The 5,438-nt window shown below is 39.9% G+C and overlaps 1 pseudogene; it reads right to left on the reverse strand.

Moving 5' to 3' along the window:
* Positions 1 to 3,446, reverse strand: LOC109722360 (annotated as a pseudogene).

The raw sequence follows: 5,438 nt of genomic DNA on the forward strand, positions 1-5,438 counted from the left end.
TTTACGATAAAAACATCAAAACTGCATCATATAATTTAAATACACTAATAACACAAATGTGTAGTATCAGATTTTAACAATCATTGATATTTGCATCAAACTTATTGTTACTGAATGACTATATTTCGAACAACATACAGCTTAGAAGGTGTAATATCATTGGCACGAGGAATTGGCAATGCCAACAGGATATAGACAATGGTTCCCACCTACCAACTGCAGTCTCGCAATAATAGGGGAAACCACATAAAAGGGACAATAAGAGGAAACAAAATTATCATTACCTATACATTCTTTTTCTTTTTGCTGGGTATCACAAACTGGATGAACTATAATCTGATCGCTCACTTGTTAACATGTCAAAACTCGGAGTTCGGGGATGTAGGCTTTGCAAGCACCTAAAGAAAAGACAAAAATGGAAATTATGAACCTATAATGAGATGCATGAAAACAAATCATAAGTACATTCAAGTGAAAATTCTAGTACTTCTGCAAAGCGTGTTTGGCGGTGCTGTGGTTTTGGTGGCTGATTAGTCATTGCACGCAAAGCTTGTTTCTTTTGTTGGACTTGAATACCAAAAACTGACTGTGCAGGTGGTTTCTTTGATGAAACAGAAGGTAAGGTGCGAGAAAGCCAGGACTCCGAAGGTGATTTGGGCAACGGAAGCGGAAGAACGGATTGCACGGGTTTAAAGTTCTTTTTGATGAGATCTTCTCCTTTAGACTGGAATGGACCATCACTAATTTTATTGCACTTAAAAGTTTCACGGCCATTTATCTCTCCAGGGTCTGACACTGCCAAGGTAGTCGGTAAGCCACGTTCATCCCTGTTACGAGCTTCTATAATAGAACTTTCTTTTATCTTTCGACTTACTTCCTCAATCTCAAAATCCTTCTCCCCTGATTCTATCCTCACCTTTGGATCTGCATCAGGCACATCCACAGAGTCAACCTCAACACCTTTCTCTGCTGCAGGGCTCATCGAGCCTGAGCCTGACCCCTGCTGACTGCTATTCTGTGGTGTCGTATCCCAACAGTCCTCACCATCTTTCTCGCCTAAATCAGAGCAATCGCCCTTACTACTCTTCCGGTCTCGATTTGGGACTCCAAGCAAACCTTTCCCCTCATGAAATGGTGATTCACGAGCCTCATTCCGTAAGGGCGAACCTTCTCCAGTTGACCTATGAAATGGAGAAGACCCATCTGCTGTTTGGGAATCACTCCAGTAAGTAAGCTGGTTTGAATCATTAGTCAATTTACTCCTTCCATCCTCACCTCGAGATAGATACTTCTGCCCCAATTTGTGCTTATAAACAGCTTCCCATGAATGCTATGCATATGGAACAAAGCAACAAAGTTTGAATCAATAACAATAATTCAAAAGAAGAAAAGCTAAAAACATGCAAACCTTACCAAAACTATAGTACATTTGGAAATGGTTACTTGAGCTCTTAACATTTTGAATTTCCTTCCTAAGACTACATTAAGCATCTCTGTCATAACCAGTGATTGTTTTAAGGCCTCGTTTGGATGTCAGAAAAAATTATCCACTTATCATTTATTCAGTACAAAGATTTTCTTTGTAAGGGGAAGGTAGGAAGTTAACTTTTGCTCCTTGAAAGGCCTTGGCATCTATGATTTGGTAGGAATGCATATTTCACCTATGAGCTGATTTATCTTTATTCTGAAAATGACTCAAATGCTGAATATGCTATTCCATTCTAGACATTTGACCACACTCCTGACTTCCAATCATAATAAAAAATACTCATACCGGATAGGGTATCACTGGATAACTTATTCCGACATCCAAACATGGCCTTAGTTTTTTCTATGGCATGGTATGTGACTAATATAATCTAATGAAATTTTCTGTCACTTGATAGAATACTCTATTTTTTTGACAGAAACAGCTAAAAGTTCCATCAAAATTTGACGGAGTTTCCTCTAATAAGAAATCATGGAACTTCAGGCAGTTAAATCAAAAGTGTTATAAGGTTAATGAATTCATTTCAGAATGTGCCATAGTTCAAGGTCCTGAAAAAGGGTAGAAGCTTCCAATTACCTCATCTCCAGCTTGGCTGAGAGTAGCATTATGTGAGCTCCTGATCAATGGGCCGGCGCTCCTTCTAGCATGTGGTGGGGGCGGCGGTCGGCCACGGACCTTCAATGCGGGAACTGGATTTAGAAGACAAAGCGAGCTCTTCAGACAGAATTTCGGAAGAAACCCACAACCGCTGGAAGGAAAATGCCGCGCATCATAATCGTCATCTTCCTCCTCTTCCTCATCATTCTCATAGCTCTCCTCTCCTTCTGGCGGCAATGGTGGCCGCGAATACTGCAAGTTACTATTATAATTAGGCGTATGCTGGAAGGGAAGGGGAACCGGCGGCCTCCGCCGGTGATCTCTGGTCACAACCCTCTCCGGCTGCTTAGGGTTAGCTGCTTTACGAAAAGTGTACTGCGGAGATCCCGACGCCACGGCTTGGGCGGCGGGCAGGAACCTCCCCATCATGAAATCGCGCGCCAGCAGGTCCTTCGCAAAGCTCTCGCGAGGAGGATCGGAAGAAGAGTGGGGCATGCCACTCAGGCCGCTCATGCTGCAGTTCATGAAGAAGGACTCTGTTCGCGATAACGTGTCGCGCGCATCCGAGAACACATCATCGTCATCGTCATCATCACCACCACTATCACCATCACCATCACCATCTTTCTTACTATCGGCATGAAGAGTGCAATTGTTTGACTCAATTCTCGGCTGTTCCGGTGGCGGCGGTGGTTGATCAGTCATTTCGTCGAACACCTTGTGCGCGCTACTCTCCGCCGGCTCGGGCGAAGCCGTCACCGCCTCAGCATCGGGAGGCAGCGTCGGAGGCGTGGGGGTGGCCGCGCGGCGGGCGCGGCCGCTGCCGCCGCGCCGGGCCCGTCCTTGGGCTGGCCCGGGCGCTGCTCCCACACGAAGGGGACGACGCCGGGGTTCCGCACCGGCCCCGATTTCAACTCCGACATGTACGTCGGAAGCGGCGATCTCCGCACGCCGTTCGAAGCCGCCGCCGCCGCCGCCGCCGCCAACTCAGCCGCCGCGGGTGGCGGCGCCGCCGCGCCGCTGCCGGAGAAGCGGCGGACGGAGAGGAGCGGGGCGTCGAAATCGAGGCGCTTGTCCTCCATCAGGCTCCCCAGCATCGTCCCCGTCGGATTCCGAACCCTAGATCGAACCCAGATCAACCAAATCAAGCAAATCGAATGCGAAAAAACAAGGTGGAATCAACGATATCTCCCGTGAGATCGGGTAAAGATGCAGCAAACGATCGGCTTTTGATCGATTTTGGTGATGCGATCGGGGTTAGTGGGGATTGTTTAGGAACGAAGCGAGCTTCGTCGTTCTCTCTCTAGGAATTTAGAGAGAGAGAGAGAGAGAGAGAGAGAGAGAGGAGAGTGGAGGGATCTATACGTCGGAGGTGTGAGAGTGAGTGCCCGACTGTTACACCAAATGAGCATCTTTTTTCTGTGTACCCGTGATATATCACTGTTACACGTAGACTTCTATCCCCATGTAGCGTCAAAGTAGGGGAGACAATTCCGCTCGTGCTCATATTCGACTCGAAACGAGTTCGAGATCGAATTATTTATTTAGTAAACGTGCTAAACACGAGTTGAATTTTTTAGCTCATTTTATAAATAAGCCGAATACGAGTTGGAGTCAGTTCGCTCGTACTTGACTCGATAACAGCTCAAACACACATATTTTATATATTTATATAATTTACTTAATTTATATTTATATATAAATAAATAATTATATATAACATATATTTTTATTATTTAATTTTTAGTAAAATAAAAATATAAATGGGAGCTCAATTATAAAAAAAAATTTATTTATATATAAATATAAATTAAGTAAATTATATAAATATAANAGTAAACAAGCCGAACATGAGTTGAATTTTTCAGTTCATTTAATAAACGAGCCGAATACGATCTCAATAATAACTCGAATACATATATTTTATATTTATATATATAAATAACATATATTTTTATTATTTAATTTTTAGTAAAATAAAAATATAAATGGGAGCTCAATTATAAAAAAAAATTTATTTATATATAAAGTTTTAACTATTAGATCAAAATCTAATGGATAAAATTTTATAAATTTTATATATATATATATCCAATTTAATTTTTTTAATTTATTTTTTTAACTTTTTGTTCGTTGGTCAGCTTGTGAGTTAGCTCGTGTCGAGCCGAAATGAATTTTTTGGCTCGATACTTTAACGAGCCAGCTCGTGTTTAACTCGTTTATTAAACGGGCCAAGCACGAGCTGACCCAGCTCGTTCGTGTTCAGCTCATTAACACCCCTACGTCAAAGTGCAAATTTCACCACTAGTTCCTATGCTTTCAGCGATTTAGTATTTGACCTTATACATCTGGAATTTATTTGAATGACGAAATAAACTATCCAATAATAATTTATTCTACATAACCGACCGTCCCTAGAGCAAGTGGCAAAGAACTTGGTGGTTGGTATTCAAGACCCAAGTTTGAATCTTAGTTGATTCACATTTTCAGCTAAGTTTATTTCTAAATAAAATAAACGAAGCAGGTAGCGTGCTACCTATCTCTAAAAAAAAAACATAGTATACTCTTACTAGCCAAATAATTTATTTTATTTTAAAAAATAATTTAATGAACCAATCAGATACTTATTTAATAAAAAAAATTTTATATAGGATTTGGCACATACAAACAGGATCTTTAAGTTTGCCATTTAAAACTCTAAAATTTGAAATTATTTAAATAGCTCGTATTCATATTTCTTATTAGGCTAAAATATAGGAAAAAGACATTTGTTTTTTACTCTTTTTTCTTGGGCTTTTAAAAATTTATATTTTATTTTCTGAAAATTTTAAGTGAATGCATTTAGCTCCTTAATGTTATTAACGTTCTATCACTATTATGTCTATTTCTTAAAATTTATAACTGAATATACCGAAAATATCCTTAAAATAAGTGAAATTATATTAAAAATAATTTTTTCTTAGAACAAGTAAGGACAGTTTAGTTGTTTCATTTTCTCTGTTAACATCGTAGCTTTCTGAAATATTTCTAAAATATAAGAATAAAAATTTTTCGCATTTTAGCGTTATTAAGATAAAATATTATCTATATCCACCACATCGCTATATTTATATGGCATATTTTCATCAAACACTGATATTAGATCTTATATTTTAATTTTATCAATTAGGTGCCTATAGTTTTGCAATTCTAAAAAATGCCCAACGGAAAATGTCGACCTTGAAAAGTTTTAGCACCAAAATAAAAGTTACCTGTGCTAGCAGTGCTAGGCGTGGCAATCCAGCCTGTTATTTGCGAGCCAGCTCGTGTTCGGCTCAAAATGAGCTCGAAATCAAACTGCTTATTTAGTAAA

The sequence above is a fragment of the Ananas comosus genome, linkage group 16 (assembly GCF_001540865.1).
Source record: "Ananas comosus cultivar F153 linkage group 16, ASM154086v1, whole genome shotgun sequence".
Classification (NCBI taxonomy): Eukaryota; Viridiplantae; Streptophyta; class Magnoliopsida; order Poales; family Bromeliaceae; genus Ananas; species Ananas comosus.